Genomic DNA, 18,430 nt, shown 5'->3' with positions numbered 1-18,430 from the left:
TAAAACTGGGGTGGGGATTATATTCACAAGCTTTAGTACTATAGTATAAAGTTGGCTTGTTAACACTTACAATTGACCACTTCTGGTGATCTACCCTATTAGGAGAAATAAGGACTATGAGGTCCACCTTGTCAAAGGATTTAAAAACATACATTGAAGTATGCACTCAGTTAAGAGATTTAGCAAAGACTATTAAGTCTAGCTTGTTAAAGGATTTAACTCATATACCTTTTAGGATGAACCAGTGGTTGATCTTTGATCTGCAACTCTGATTTGCTAGTTGAGATTTCTTGAATTGTAATGATCTTCTTGATGTGATAAATAAATATTTGTTGTCACTTAGACTACTTTTAGCCTTCTTAATTTACACTTTTATTTTTCCATGCTCATGTTATACTCATTTGGATATGATACAATGCTTTACATATATACCAATCCAAATCATAACTCATTGAAGTCAACTATAATACAAGTTTCATCAAATCCTGAAAGTTGGCCCAACTATAGTAACCTAGGTTATAAAGTCAAACTCGATGATATTTTGATACTCGAAAACCATTGTCAACACTTGACATCATCTAGCACTTGATTGATGAAGAGGCTTAATTCATAGTGATCACTTCCAAGTAGCTTGAGCTTGATTGACATTATGTGACTTGATGAACACTACAAAACTTGACATATACTAAATCACTTAGTTAAGACTCCATGACTTAGTCAACATTAGATTCACATCACTAAAACTACAAGCTTAGTAGATATAGAAAAATATGGTTAACACTAAATAACTTGGTTAACACTGTGTAACTTGGTTGACACCGTGGAGCTCAATTAACACTAGAGTTTCCATCACTTGCACTAAATAACTAGGTTGACACTGCTACACTTGGCATCCACTATACATAGGTTGTAAAGCTCCGTAGCAACTAAGAAACTTAGTAGGAACTATATATTGACTTCTTGTCTTGGAAGCAACCTAAGCAATTGACAGTGTGAATCACTAATTCCTATAAATTGGGTTTTCACAACTTTCAATGGTGGGAGTCCTCTTATTTTATCCCAAAGGTGTGATATACCAATAGATTCTCTTAAAAGAATACTAGATTTTATCAATGAAGCTTCAATTTACCCAATAAAAAAAATCAAGTGTCAAATATCTATAATATACATTGTTTTATAGAGGATGATATTGTTGTTGGACTTGTAGCTTCATTTGTAAAGGGAAAAGCCTTACAATAGTATAGAGGATTGCCACATAACTCTATCAATAACTTGGATGAGCTAAAAGAAATATTCTGAAAACACTTCAAAGATAAGAGTGATCATCTATCAATCCTAGAGAAAATAAGTACAATCAAAAGGGAAACTCATGAGTTTATCATAGATTTCAATTATAGATTCCAAAAAAGATGGGATACAATCCCTATTGTAGTGAAGCCCACTCTTAGTAATGTTTTTTTGTATTACCTTAGAGCTTTTAATAGTGATATTTCTACCACACTGAAAACCTTAGGAGGGAACACTTTTTTAGCTTCTTATGAAATTTCTATAAAGGTAGAGAATACTCTAATTCAAGGAGGAAAGATATCTTTGAGCCTTCCAATACCACTATTTCCTAACTTGCCTGCACACCAACCTACAATGAATTACATCCCAACTACAACTACATGTCAACCTCTTGTTGTTACCCCTTTGACTTCCACATATTTGAATGAGATAGATTAAATTAAGATCATGATGCAGGCTATGATGCAAAATATGGATAAAATCAAGGATCGTAACTTTGATATAGATAAAAGATTTTAGGATCAAAATGTAGAGATGCAAAAATTGAACAATGAGTTGGTGACTCTAAAAGGACAAAAAGATCAAGGTGGTAGGCCTTTTTAGACCAACTATCATAGTCATCCACTCAATAGGAAGCCAAACTATGGTCAAGGCCCATTTAACCAAAATAGACTTATGGGTAATGTTACCCCTACAAATACAAGTGTGAATTTAGTAAGAATGGTAGTTGGTCAAAATAATTAGGTTCAAGAAGAAGAGTATTGTTTAGTTTATAAATTTTCATATGAGGAATGTATCTACCATAGAGTGTAACATTCTCAAGCCTTGACTACACAAGAACAAGAAATAGGACATCAATATGATATTAATCAGCCCACTATTGGTTTTGAATCCCAACAATAGGGGAACTACACTTTCATGAATTATCAACCATAATATTACTGCCATGTAAATCATGGTGGTAATGATGGAATATCTCATAACACTAGAAGAAAAATGAGAGGTGTAGAGGAGGTTCCATACTTTTCACAAATTTAGGATGCAATTTTGAAGACTATCCCATATGTCATAGGTGTAAATGAACAACATAATTTTGCTACTCCATTGGAAAATTGGAACAACAAGAAGGCTAAAAAGCCAAATGATGTTCCCATTCATATACTAGCCTCTATAGACACCAAGGTTCTAGCCAAGTCAACATACACTCTTCTCAATATTGTAGATCAAATGAAGAGGACCAATATTAGTTTTCCTATGTGGGATTTTCTTGCAATGCCATCTCAATTAGAATTTTCGCAACAAGAATTAAAGACTATCAAAGTGTAGGATAGACTAGCCACCATGGAAGGAGAAATGAGCTTTGTGTAACCTACAAGGGAAGAAGAAAAAAGTAAGAAGAGTGAGTATTCTACCTTTCATCTCTTTTCAATCATGGGAGATAAATTAGTTCACAATTACATGATAGACTCTGGAGCTAGCAGCTTAGTTATGCCAAAATATGGGCTAATAGACTTGGTATTTAGTATGAGCCAGTGGCTATAGGGGTTCTTTAGTTGGATACTAGTTTTGTTACAATAGAAGGAGTGTTTAAAAATATGAAGATGACATTACATGCATGTCCTAGTTGTATTGTCATACAAGACATATTAGTTGTTGAGCTCCCTCCATATTCTTATAGTTTCCTATCTAGGGACTTTACTAAATAAATTGGTGGTTATATTGCATCTGACTGGTCCTACATGTTCTTTAGGACAAGATATGGAACAAAGGATTCCATAAAGTCTGAACCATTGGATCTTAATCACATACAAACTTATACTCTCATCTCCATAAATATAAATTGCACAATCTTAGAAGAAGATGAGGAATGCATAACTCATGAACATGATACACTCTTAACATGGGTTCCTAGCTATCTTTTAGATGAATTATGTAATACTTTCCAACCTAATCCAATACAAGGAATTGAAGAGGCAAGCCTTGGAACTTATTGTATATTTGAGGAAGGTTCTCCTATTCCCAATCTTATGAAAGAAAAAGAGGATATAAATGGGTTATGGAATATATTCTTTGATGTCTCACAGAACAATGGGTGTTGGTGTAATGCTCATTTCCCCTAGTTTGGGGAAGTATCAATTTTCATATAGGCTATAATTTTACTACACTAATAATGTGGTTGAGTATGAAGCCTTGATCCAAGGCTTCAAACTTGTCCAAAGAAGAGGCATTACGCTCTTGAAACTATTTGTAGATAGCAAATTGGTTGTTAATCAAATTAGAAATAAGAATTTCATAAAGAGAAACATTTTGAAGTCATACAAACATAGAGTTTGGGATCTACTTAAAGGCTTCCAAGCATTTAATAGAGCATTCCTAGAAATAAAAATAAACATGTTGATAGACTTGCGCTTATTGGTGCTCATTATGATATACCAAAACATGTTGCTAATGTAAAGGAAGTACAAATTAGACTTTTTGTAAGGCCTAGTGTTCAAGATAATTGCATGAATTGGCAATTTTTTTTATTATAATTTACAAATAGTTAATTTTTTTCAAAATGAAGCAGAACTCTCTGCTAAAAATTAGTCTAAGTTGAAAAGTTAGTAATGAGATTAGATTGAGAATCTTAATTCCAACAAATTTCCTAAAGGTCTAGTCACTTTAGAAGGCATATTTGTCATGCCCAAACTATGAGGGCAAAACACACAAACTCTTTTATATTAGTCAAATCGTTAATCAAACATCATAACCATTATAACCCAATAAAAATGTTAATCTTAATTTTCTTAGTTAATCAATCATGCATTTATCTATAACTAATAGTCATCAAAACTTAATTTACATAATTATGGTGAAATTATAAACAATCAATAATGACATTACTTGCAACTTCTATTCTAGAAATTTTGACATTAAATCAATAAAAGAACATACTAAATAATTTAACATTTATTGACCTACCACTTGGTTGACCTGATAAAGCCTCTACCAACTTTTTTTTTTTTTTATCCTCTAATTTATACTAAGATTGAATGAATAAATTTTAAACTAAAATATACTAACATGCTAATATTAAAACGTTCATACTACGCCAACTAATACTTATGAAATTTCAATCCTAAACTATCATTTCAACACCTATCTTAAATCTAAAATTAATCATAAATTTTACACTGACTAATCTTTAATATAAACTAATTAGCTAAAACTTAACTTAAAAACTAATCTACATCTTCTTAAACTTAATTAAGTTAATTAGCAACTAACTAAATAAAACATAACTAGCAATTTGGAATTATTAATAAATAACAATATATATAAAAAAAAAACATCTCAACTAAACTGATGACATAACTTAAATTTTTAACTAATTAAACTAACTACCAAAAGCATCTTACAACTTAAAAAAAATTATAAAATAAAAAAAATCCATTATGAAACAAACTAACTATCATACTAACCTAACTCTAACAAAACACCTACTCTAACTCCTACCCACCCCTACACCCTACCACAAACCCCACCACCTCCCCCCCCCCTGACCCATGCACTTCCCAAGCGTTGCGCTTGGGACAGCGCGCTGCCAGGGGGTACAGACTGATAGCACCCCTCACAAAAGTGTGCACCGGCCAAGACTTTAAAAGAAAGGTGAGCAAGATCTTTCTTTTTAAAAAAAAAATTCAAACAAAATTTTAACTTTCTCCCTACTCTGCAAACATTGGGATGAAACAAGGTGACATCATCTATGATGATGACAATGGACTTTCAAATATTATTAATTCTTCTCCAATCCCAACTATGGATACGTCTGACATGGGGTCACGTACATGAGGCAAGGATCTCATTGGAGATTTTGTGGGTTAAGACAAGTCAACACCCCTTCTCATTTGCCCAACGTTGGATGAACCTGCGCTTAGGCATTCAATGCAAAAGTTTATTTGGTAGAGAGAGATTTTAGTGAACTAGGATATTGAGATTAATATTATGTATAATCATACCTGTACCAATGAATTTATTGAAGATTTATTTTATTTTATTTTGTATTATTTTATTGTCTTGGAGGGGATCATCTAGGGAATATGCTCTGTAGACTACGGAGGAATTTAAATTTCCTCCCCATGTATTTTCCAGAGAGTTTTCACTCCTGGAAGTGCATATTTATAATAAGAAGCAAAAAATTTAGACTAAGTAAGAACATGATAAAAAAAATGCCTACCATTGTGTTAATGAGGATTTAATATAATCTATTGTTAATATAGGTTCTTTAAACTATCATACCAATGCAAAAGAGTGCATATGCATAGTCTCTTAGTCTTTTATTTAAAAAGAAATGTATGTTTTATATATATTCATAAAAAAAAAACATGATATGTGTTCTAATTCTTGTTTTTTTTTTTTTTTTTTGAATTCAAGGATTACAAAATTTCTTAATCCATTTGGTTTTATTTTTGAAGAACTTATGAGGAGTATGATACGATACACCGGATTAAAAAGGTGGTGAATAATTATAACTCAATTTTCTTGTATCCATTTATGAAATTTATCAAGGAATGAGGTAAACTTAGAATTCAAAAAGTAGGATTTTTTTGATTTCATCATCATAGTTATACATTAAATTTAAGACTTCATCATATCAATTTCTTTTTTCCTCTTCATTATCATAATTGAGACTTGAACATTCATAACTCAAAGGCATTATATACCAGCTATTGTATCACATACATATGCCAAAATTTGAGTTCACAAGTAAACATTGCAAAGAGCATTTCATAATTTTATTTTTATTTTTCTATTATGCATCCTAGTTCAAGGCTCCATCGGGAAAAACCAGTAAGAAAACCCGATGTCGTTGCCATTATATTGAAGTTTTGAGATACAAATTACATAGGATTTCCATCCTGAAATACAATACTTAAATGAAATTTCCTTCATGACCCTCAACAAGGGTTCCATATCCAATTCTGCAACACGTTTCTACAAATTGTGGAAGAACTGAGTCTAATCGGGTGACAACCAAGCATAACCAAGGGACAATCAAACATGCATAATCATACATGGTTTACACAATAAAATTCACAGTGAATCAAGACTAGGGAGAGGTGGATTCTTCCAACTGGAGAAGTCAAGCACAACACCAATTCAGATGCCCAATCGGGGCCAATAACCAAGAACTTTCGTTCTTCCATTTCAACTTGCCATACTCATACCAGGTTTGTGCTGATGGGTAGGGGCCCATAACACCCTATCCCTTTATCCCTCTTCTCATCCTGAGAAGAGACTCTACACAGGTTGGAGTCCAACTAAACAGACCTCTCCCAAAATTGGTCACTTCTGCCCTCTCCTAGGGTGAGTAATACCAAAACACCCATGCAAGGAAACTCAAAATTGCAACCATAAAAAAGAAAGGAAAACAACCAAAATAACAAGGTTTACAAATCTTCCCAACATACCCACAACCATACAACAGTAAAACAACAACAAGGTAACAAGAACATGAAACAAAACATAAAAACTGAATAAGGGAGATGGGAGTTTCCTACCTTCTCAAAGAGGTAATGGTAATGAAAAAATTTGAGTAGAGTATTCCTCCTTCCTTCAAGCTTCAAGAAATCTCTCTCTAAATGTAGAGATTGGGTAACCCAACCACTAGACCAAGGAAGGCCTCTAAATAAGCCTCCAACTCAACCACCCAAAAGGAGCAATAACTATTTCCACCCACTAGCCACACTAGAAACTCCTAACTCAACCTACACCTTGGTTAAACTCTAAAAGGAGGTGGGGTAAGACAACTCATGACAACCACTTGAAATTTTCGCACAAAGGCAAAAGGGACTTTTTGAGTGCCCTCAAAAGTCAAAGCTAGGGTCTTAGGGGTTGGAAAAGACCCCTAACCCATACCCATACCCTTAGGTTAGAATAAAAATATGTTTTAAAGCCTTAGGGAAGGGGTTAGAGACAAAATAAAATCTAGAAATAAAATAGGTCCATCTAACAACTCTAACTAGCAAATTAAGCACATAACATTTTACGAGTGTCAAGCGACACTGAAAGAACACAATTATGAACAATAGGGTTTCCAAATTTTAGCACATGGAGATCAGTTTTGTTCCTTCGTAGGGTTTCTCGGCTAAATATCTACACACTTATTGCACCCATCAGTAGTCCCGTAGAATCACATGTATATAAACATATATGTATCAGAAATTTTTTTATAATTTAAAACATACATGAATAAAGTTTCTTCATCCTTTATAATTCTTAACCATTTGAAATATCTTAAATCACATCTCAATCCTACATCTACTGATTTTGTCAACATACATATACATGAACATTAAATGACAATCATCAAATATATCTAGAAATAACATCACACAACATGAAATAATAAAATATGTTCTAAGCATCAAATAATGTCTCAACATCTCGAGTCGCGGATAACAAAATAAGAGTAATGTATCACTATGCTACAATGGGTCGGGGGTGAGGCCTCACATCCTCCCCCACTAGGCATGAACTTCCTCCTGGAGTTCATCAAAAAGGTACGGATACTGAGATCACATCTGCGCTGCATCCTCCCATGAAGCTGTGACCTCATCGTAACAATCCCATTGGACCCTAACTTGGTCTAGCTCTCACCCTCGAAGTGCTAGGGTCCGTCGGGCAATAATGCAGATAGGCTCCAGTGCTAGCTGTCCGTCTGACTCCACTTGTAAAGAATCCCAATCAATAATATGAGACTCGTCATAAATGTATCCTCTAAGTACTGAAATATGAAACACATCGTGGATGCGTGACAGGCTAGGTGGCAAAGCTAAACAGTATGCAACAGGTCCTATCCTCTCAAGGATCTCGAATGGCCCAACAAACCGAGGTGCCAACTTGGAGCCCTTTTCGAATCGAATCAGACTCTTGTGTGGTCGTACCCTCAATAACACTCTATCACCAACCTGATACTCTCGATCTGTCCTCTTCCCATCTGCATACTTCTTCTGCCTATCCTGTGCCTCTTTCAGGTGCTGTCTAATCAGGGTCACCTGCTGCTCCATCTCCTTTACCAACTAGGGCCCAATAGATACTCGATCCTCGATCCTATCTCAACTCAAGGGTGTCCTGCACGGTCTCCCATACAAGGCCTCATACGGTGGCATACCTATGGAAGAATGATGCCCATTGTTATAGGAAAACTTGACAAGATAAAGGTATTCCTCCCATTTGACCTGATGGTCCATCACGTACATACGTAGCATGTCCTCCAAAACTTGATTCACTCGCTCGGTTTGGCCATCGGTCTGAGGATGGTATGCTGTACTAAAATTGAGCCTAGTGCCCAAAGCCGACTGCAACTCTCTTCAAAATGAAGAAGTGAACAAAGAGTCTCTGTCAGATATGATCTTACGGGGAACACCATGAAGTCTAACAATGTCCCGCAAGAACACTTGAGCTATGTCTCATGCTGTAAATGTAGTACACATGGGTGAGAAATGGGCAACCTTGGTCAATGTGTTGACTATCACCAAAATGGCATCATGGCGACAAGATGACATAGGAAGACCAACAATAAAATCCATAGATATAGTGTCCCATTTCCACACTGTAATCTCATGCGACTGGAGAAGCCCGCCAAGATGACGGTGCTCCACCTTCACCCTCTGCCACTTGAGGCATCTCGCAACTATGCTAGCAATCTGCACTCTCATGCCTGGCCAATGATACAACTACCTCAAATCTGCATGTAACTTCTTAACACCGGGGTGTGCTGCATAAGGTGCTCTGTGAGCCTCAAGTACAATGAGCTCGCGCAAACCCCCAATGAAAGGTACATACATACGTCCCCTATGCTGAAAAAGTCCCTTAGAATCCAAGGAATACTCTAAAAACTTCCCTTCCAAGGGTCTCTGAGAATGTACTAACTGACTTACTTCTGCATAAAGCTCATTAGCTGATAAGTGCTACAAAATCCGCTCTCTCAAGTCAGTGCAAGTAGTCACAGATGAAAGTTCATGGCACCTTCTGCTTAGGGCATCTACAACCACATTCTCCTTTCCCTTGATGTAATGAACATCAAAATCATACTCACACAGGAACTCCATCCACCTTCTTTGCCTAGCATTAAGGTTCGGCTGGGAAAATATGTACTGCAAGCTCTGGTGATCAGAATGAAGCTCGAATCTATGACCCAGAAGGAAATGTCACCATCTCACCAAGGCATGAACCACTGCCGCTAGTTCTAGGTCATGAGTAGGATAATTGAGTTCATGAGTCTTCAACTTCCTAGACTCAAAGGAAATAGGCCGTCCTTCCTGCATAAGGACTGCTCCTAAACCATCTAAAGATGCATCGGTGCACACCACAAAATCTACAATAGGATCTGGTACTGCAAGAATTGGTGCAGTCGTGAGTGCTCTCTTGATCTCTTCAAAAGCTCTACCACACTTCTCTATCCACTCATACTTCTTCCCCTTCCTCTAAAGAGAAGTGATGGGGTGTGCCAACCTAGAGAATCCTGAAATGAAGCATCGGTAGTAACCTGCTAGCCCCATAAAGCTCCTCACTTGGGTAACACTGGTGGGTGCTGGCCAATCCATGATAGCCCTGATCTTTGATGGGTCTACTAAGACACCATCACCTGATATGACATGACCCAGATAATGTATCTCAGGTTTGAAGAATGCACACTTTGACAAGCTGCCAAACAACTGATTCTCTCTCAGCCTGTGCAATACCTGTCTCAGGTGCTCTTCATGCTCTCTCTCATCATGAGAATAAATCAAAATTTCATCAAGAAACACAACCAAAAACTTATCCAAAAAGGTATGAAATACTCCATTCATGAGGCTCATGAATATAGCTGGAGCATTCATAAGGCCAAAAGGTACCACAGTGAACTCATAGTGGCCATACCTAGTACAAAAAGCTATCTTGGGGATATCACTATCCACAATTCTCAACTGATGGTAACCCGAATTTAGGTCAATCTTTGAAAATACTTGGGCACCCTACAACTGGTCAAAGAGATCATTGATTCTAGGAAGAGGATATCGGTTCTTGATGGTCACCTTGTTCAATTGCCGATAATCAATACACAACCTAAGTGATCCATCCTTCTTCTTGACGAAAATCATCGGTGCACCCCAAGGAGACACACTAGGTTGAATATGTCCCTTCTCCAAGAGTTCTTCCAACTGAGCCTTTAGCTCACTAAGCTCATGAGTAGTCATCCTATAAGGTGCTCTTGAAACTGGCTCAGCTCCTCGCACTAGGTCTATGTGGAAATCCACTGCCCGCGGTGGAGGCATACCAGGAAGCTCTGAAGGAAACACATCTGCAAACTCCTGAAGGATTGGAAAATCATCAAGGGATGGCTCCCTTTCTGATTCTTCCTCTCGGTCACTGATAGTGATAGAAAATAACTGACAACCCTTTCGCATGCACCGTCTAAGCTACATAGCAAAAATCATACGAAGGGACACTGGCCTCTTCACTCCGAAGATCTCCCTAGAGATACCATCATCATCCACACATTCCACCCTCTTCTGTCAACAATCCACCTTGGCGTTGTGGGCACAAAGCCAATCCATGCCAAGGACAACATCATAAGAACCTAGAGGGGTAATGCGTAGGTCAGTCCTAGTGGACATGTCTCCAATCTGCATTTGACAATTCCACACCATGGAACTAACTGACACTCTAGCTCCTGAGGCTAACTCTACCTCCCAACTAACATCCTGTCTAACTGCCAGTAGCCCACAACACTCCACTACAAATGGAGATATAAAAGAGTCAGTAGCTCCAAAATCAAATAAAACTGCAACCATATGGCCCTATATAATACCTGTAGCCTCGATAACTATGGCCTGATGCTCAACCTGGCGGTTGTCAACCACTACAAAAACTCTATGGGATCTACCCATGTCACCAACTGTCAGCTCTGAAAAAACCCTGATCATACCACTAGATGCCTGTCCCTGCAGACACTCCCTAGCTATATGACCCATGCCACCACAAGTGTAGCATGGTCCACGAGAATAAGATCGTGCGCCCTGTGACCCAGGCTGCTGCGGGCCTCCTAATCTGCTAGAGCTGCTGAACCCTCCCCTAGAAGACTACTGAGTCTTCACTGACTGAGACTGTGGAACTTGTACTTTCTACTCCTGTCTAGGACCCTATGACTGCCACTGCTTGGGCTTAGAGCCCTGATAACCATGAGAAGGTTTCTGCTGCTGCTGCTGGGGTTTTGGATGCTAAGACTGTTGGCCCCTAGAGGATCCTGCTGTATAATTTTGATTCCCTTTCCAAGGGGGTTTCTGCTGGAAGGAGTTTCGGTTCTAAGGCCGATCTCATGACTCCTGCCTCCCTCGAGTATCCTCACCAACTAGTGCTATCTCCACTGCCTGTCTGAAAGTGGTAGGGAAGGCCATTCTAACTGGGCCCTGAAGAGAGAAATTCAGACCCATGATAAAGCGATGCACCCGTATTTTCTTGTCCTTCATGTATTCCACATAGGGAAGGAGCTCGAGAAACCTACTCTCGTACTGAGCCACTGTAAGGCCTCTCGGGTAAAGAGAATGGAACTCCTCTATCTGCTTCTACCGAAAATGCTCTGACAAGTATCTCTCTCAAAATCTTTCTAGGAAAGATTCCCATGTGAGGGTGTCCATCCTCACTCCACCAATGATCTCCTCCTGATCCCACCAGTTGGAGGCATCCCCTCTCAACTGATGAACTACAAGTCATGCTTTTAGATTACTCCCATAAGGGCATAACCCAAAGCACCACTGTAAGCTCTGCAACCATGCCTTTGCTACTGAACCCTCAGTGGTACCGGTAAACAATGGTGGTCTGAGTCAAATCAATTCCCTGATGTCATCCCCTACATGCCTAGGAGGTCTGTCAAAAGGGGGTTCTCTCTGGTGTATGGACTCTTCCTCGTGATCACCCTAACCCTCTATCTATCTTGGTGGGGGACTCCTAGTCCTCTCTCTAACTCTGGGCCCACCTCCTCTGGGTCCCTCTGCTTCCACTACTAGAATCTGCTGGACTGGCTGAACTATAGGTACCACTCTCTGTTGAACTACACCAATCAAAGTTTGGAGTGCATCAATTATGTCCTAGTTTGGGTTTGGTGGTGGTGGAGGTGGAGGTGGTGGTGGAGGTGGTGGTCCACCCTCCTGTCCCGCTCTACCACCCCCAGTCTTATGACCTCTGCCTTGCCGGTTGCGAGTAACAGGCGGCATCTACACAATTAAAAGTTTGAGTTAAGTTTAGGAAGCATAATGGTTTAAGGTCCATAGTGTTGAAACACGCGCTCTGATACCAAAATGTCATGCTCAAACTACGAGGGCAAAACACACAAACTCTTTTATATTAGTCAAATCGATAATCAAACATCATAACCATTATAACCCAATAAAAATGTTAATCTTAATTGTCTTAGTTAATCAATCATGCATTTATCTATAACTAATAGTCATCAAAAATTAATTTACATAATTATGGTGAAATTATAAACAATCAATAACGACATTACTCGCAACTTCTATTCTAGAAATTTTGACATTAAATCAATAAAAGAACATACTAAATAATTTAACATTTATTGACCTACCACTTGGTTGACCTGATAAAGCCTCTACCAACTATTTTATTTTTTTATCCTCTAATTTATACTAAGATTGAATGAATAAATTTTAAACTAAAATATACTAACATGCTAATATTAAAACGTTCATACTACGCCAACTAATACTTATGAAATTTCAATCCTAAACTATCATTTCAACACCTATCTTAAATCTAAAATTAATCATAAATTTTAAACTAACTAATCTTTAATATAAACTAATTAACTAAAACTAATCTACATCTTTTTAAACTTAATTCAGTTAATTAGCAACTAACGAAATAAAACATAACTAGCAATTTGGAATTATTAATAAATAACAATATATATAAAAAAAAAAATCTAAACTAAACTGATGACATAACTTAAATTTTGAACTAATTAAACTAACTACCAAAAGCATCTTACAACTAAAAAAAAATTATAAAATAAAAAAAAATCCATTATGAAAAAATCTAACTATCATACTAACCTAACTCTAACAAAACACCTACTCTAACTCCTACCCACCCCTACACCCTACCACAAACCCCACCCCCCCCCCCCCCCTGACCCACGCGCTTCCCAAGCACTGCGCTTGGGACAACGCGCTGCCAGGGGGTACAGACTGACAGCACCCCTCACAAAAGTGTGCGCCGGCCAAGACTTTAAAAGAAAGGTGAGCAAGATCTTTCTTTTTTTAAAAAAAATTCAAACAAAATTTTAACTTTCTCCCTACTCTGCAAACATTGGGATGAAACAAGGTGACATCATCTATGATGATGACAATGGACTTTCAAATATTATTAATTCTTCTCCAATCCCAACTCTAGATACGTCTAACATGGGGTCACGTACATGAGGCAAGGATCTCATTGGAGATTTTGTGGGTTAAGACAAGTCAACACCCCTTCTCATTTGCCCAACGTTGGATGAACCTACGCCTAGGCATTCAATGCAAAAGTTTATTTGGTAGAGAGAGATTTTAGTGAACTAGGATATTGAGATTAATATTATGTATAATCATACCTATACCAATGAATTTATTGAAGATTTATTTTATTTTATTTTGTATTATTTTATTGTCTTGGAGGGGATCATCTAGGGAATATGCTCTGTAGACTATGGAGGAATTTAAATTTCCTCTCCATGTATTTTCCAGAGAGTTTTCACTCCTGGAAGTGCATATTTATAATAAGAAGCAAAAAATTTAGACTAAGTAAGAACATGATAAAAAAAATGCCTACCATTGTGTTAATGAGGATTTAATATAATCTATTGTTAATATAGGTTCTTTAAACTATCATACCAATGCAAAAGAGTGCATATGCATAGTCTCTTAGACTTTTATTTAAAAAGAAATGTATGTTTTATATATATTCATTAAAAAAAAACATGATATGTGTTCTAATTGTTGTTTTTTTTTTTTTTTTGAATTCAAGGATTACAAAACTTCTTAATCCATTTGGTTTTATTTTTGAAGAACTTATGAGGAGTATGATACGATACACCGGATTAAAAAGGTGGTGAATAATTCTAACTCAATTTGCTTGTATCCATTTATGAAATTTATCAAGGAATGAGGTAAACTTAGAATTCACAAAGTAGGATTTTTTTGATTTCATCATCATAGTTATACATTAAATTTAAGACTTCATCATATCAATTTTCTTTTTCCTCTTCATTATCATAATTGAGACTTGAACATTCATAATTCAAAGGCATTATATACCAGCTATTGTATCACATACATATGCCAAAATTTGAGTTCACAAGTAAACATTGCAAAGAGCATTTCATAATTTTATTTTTAGTTTTCTATTATGCATCCTAGTTCAAGGATCCATCGGGAAAGAACTAGTAAGAAAACCCAATGTCGTTGCCATTATATTGAAGTTTTGAGATACAAATTACATAGGATTTCCATCCTGAAATACAATACTTAAATAAAATTTCCTTCATGACCCTCAACAAGGGTTCCATATCCAATTCTGCAACACGTTTCTACAAACCATGGAAGAACTGAGTCTGATCGGGTGACAACCAAGCATAACCAAGGGACAATCAAACATGCATAATCATACATGGTTTACACAATAAGATTCACAGTGAATCAAGACTAGGGAGAGGTGGATTCTTCCAACTGGAGAAGTCAAGCACAACACCAATTTAGATGCCCAATTGGGGCCAATAACCAAGAACTTCCGTTCTTCCATTTCAACTTGCCATACTCATACTAGGTTTGTGCTAATGGGTAGGGGCTCATAACACCCTATCCCTTTATCCCTCTTCTCATCTTGAGAAGAGACTCTACACAGGTTTGAGTCCAACTAAATAGACCTCTCCCAAAATTGGTCACTTCTGCCCTCTCCTAAGGTGAGTAATACCAAAACACCCATGCAAGGAAACTCAAAATTGCAACCATAAACAAGAAAGGAAAACAACCAAAATAACAAGGTTTACAAATCTTCCCAACATACCCACAACCATACAACAGTAAAACAACAACAAGGTAACAAGAACATGAAACAAAACATAAAAACGGAATAAGGGAGATGGGAGTTTCCTACCTTCTCAAAGAGGTAATGGTAATGAACAAATTTGAGTAGAGTATCCCTCCTTCCTTCAAGCTTCAAGAAATCTCTCTCTAAATGTAGAGATTGGGTAACCCAATCACTAGACCAAGGAAGGCCTCTAAATAAGCCTCCAACTCAACCACCCAAAAGGAGCAATAACTATTTCCACCCACTAGCCACACTAGAAACTCCTAACTCAACCTACACCTTGGTTAAACCCTAAAAGGAGGTGGGGTAAGACAACTCATGACAACCACTTGAAATTTTCGGACAAAGGAAAAAAGGGACCTTTTGAGTGCCCTCAAAAGTCAAAGCTAGGGTCTTAGGGGTTGGAAAAGACCCCTAACCTATACCCATACCCTTAGGTTAGAATAAAAATATGTTTTAAAGCCTTAGGGAAGGGGTTAGAGACAAAATAAAATCTAGAAATAAAATAGGTCCATCTAACAACTCTAACTAGCAAATTAAGCACATAACATTTTACGAGTGTCAAGCGACACTGAAAGAACACAATTATGAACAATAGGGTTTCCAAATTTTAGCACATGGAGATCAGTTTTGTTCCTCCGTAGGGTTTCTTGGCTAAATATCTGAACACTCATTGCACCCATCCGTAGTCTCGTAAAATCACATGTATATAAACGTATATGTATCAAAAAAATTTTTATAATTTAAAACATACATGAATAAAGTTTCTTCATCCTTTATAATTCTTAACCATTTGAAATATCTTAAATCACATCTCAATCCTACATCTACTGATTTCGTCAACATACATATACATGAACATTAAATGAAAATCATCAAATATATCTGGAAATAACATCACACAACATGAAATAATAAAATATGTTCTAAGCATCAGATAATGTCTCAACATCTCGAGTCGCGGATAACAAAATAAGAGTAATGTATCACTATGCTACGATGGGTCGGGGGCAAGGCCTCACAATATTCAACTCTAATGATCAAGCAAGAAGCAAGGGTTAAAACTTGACTTCAAGAAGGGATGACTACATGCCTATTACCATTGATGATGGAAAAACACTTAACTTGGAAAAGGTATTCTCTAAGACTAAATAGGAAGGTTTCATTAATTTATGTTGAGAATTCAGTGATGTTATTGCTTGGAAATATGAAGACTTAAAGGGTTTTGACCTGATTTTGTTCCAGCATGTGATAGATTTAAACCATGATAAAAAGCCTTTTATACAAAAATAAAGGCTAGTCAAGCCTAAGATTGAACCATTAATGAGAAAAATGTTCTCCAAAATTATAGAGGCTAATATTAATTTCCCTATTAAGCACCCTTCATAGGTAGCCAATCTTGTTCCTATTAGAAAGAAGAGTGGAGAAATCAAGTTATTTGTAGATTTTAGGGACCTTAATAAGGCTTCTCTTAAAGATCACCATCCCCTTCCTCCTATGGAACAAATTCTATTCAAGGTTAATAGTTTAGACAAGTTTTTCTTCTTAGATGGTTTTTCAAGTTATAACCAAGTGCTATTCCAAGAGTCAGACCAATACAAGAAAACCTTCACTACCAAACGGGGTACTTATGCCTATTCTAGAATTCCATTTGGACTAACCAATGTAGATGCTACATTTCAAAAGGAAATGGATATGGCCTTCAAGGGAATGCTAGAGAATTTTTTGCTGGTATATCTTGATGATATAACCATCTTTTCAAAACATGCAATGTCACTTTGATCATTTGAGGCAAGTTCTCATCAAATGTAGAGAGTATGGTGTGTCCCTAAACCTTAAAAATTGTGTATTTTCCACTTATCAAAGAAAGCTCCTAGGATAAATTGGTTAAGAGATGGGCTAGCAATAGATCTAGAAAGGGTAGAAGAAATTCTCTCTCTCCCACTCCCCAACCACAAGAAAGGATTGCAAAGTTTTTTTTGTAGGATTAACTTCATGAGAAGGTTCATCCCTGATCTTGCTTCCATGATGAATATGGTGTTCACTTGGACCAAGGAAGGAAAGGCTAGTTTTGAGCAGATTGAGAAATCAATTTCCTCAGTCCCCACTCTTGTTAATCCCAACTTTGATAGAGGTTTGGTCATTTACTCTCTTGGAGGAGAGTTGAGTATATCAGTTGTTCTAACATAGTTAAACAAAGAGAATTCAAAACAACCCATTTCTTGGTTTAGTGAAGAGTTTATTGATTATGAGGGTAGATATAGCTATGTAGAGAAGCAAGTTGTTGTTGTAAGGGCTTTCAAAAAGTTTAGACATTTCCTATCCCATAATAAGGTCCAGCTCTTAGTACCACATGAATTTGTAAAGGAGTTCCTTCTGAACAAGGATGTCAATGAAGAGAGAACTAGATGGATCACCAAGGTCATGGAGTATAACATTGATATTAAAACCACCAAGATTTTGAGAGGAAAATGATTGTGTTAGAAAATGGCCTCATCTTTTGAGGCACTTGAGGAGGTTACCCTCTTAATCCAAGGTGAGCAACTAGTAGAGAATGAAAATAAAAATAATTGGTTATAGGATATGACCACTTTCTTGGTGGAAGGAAGATATCCCCAAGGTTTAAATATATCCAAGAGAAGACAATTCAAATTATATTATATTCCTCATGTCCTAGTGGAAGGAATATTGTTTAGGAACAATTACAATGGAGTCCTATTGAGATCATATCAACAAGTTGTTGAAAGAGTTCCATGATGCCCATGTTGGTGGTCATTTTTGGCTAGGGTTACAATGATGAAGATAATGAGGGCTGATTATTATTGGCTAAACTTATTCAATGATTCTCATAGGTGGATGAGGAAATGTGAGAAATGTGCATGAGGAAATGTGAGAAATGTGCATTCTTCTCAAGAAAAAAAATATTGGTTTCCTTTCCTCTTCATCCTATTCAAGTAGACCAACCTTTTTCTCAATGGGGTTTGGATTTCATTGGTCCAATAAACCCATCCTCTAGTTCAGGTCACAAATGGATCTT

This window comes from Cupressus sempervirens, chromosome 4, assembly GCF_028749045.1.
Source record: "Cupressus sempervirens isolate cs-2001-9-10 chromosome 4, ASM2874904v1, whole genome shotgun sequence".
Lineage (NCBI taxonomy): Eukaryota > Viridiplantae > Streptophyta > Pinopsida > Cupressales > Cupressaceae > Cupressus > Cupressus sempervirens.
This window is presented reverse-complemented; position numbering follows the sequence as displayed.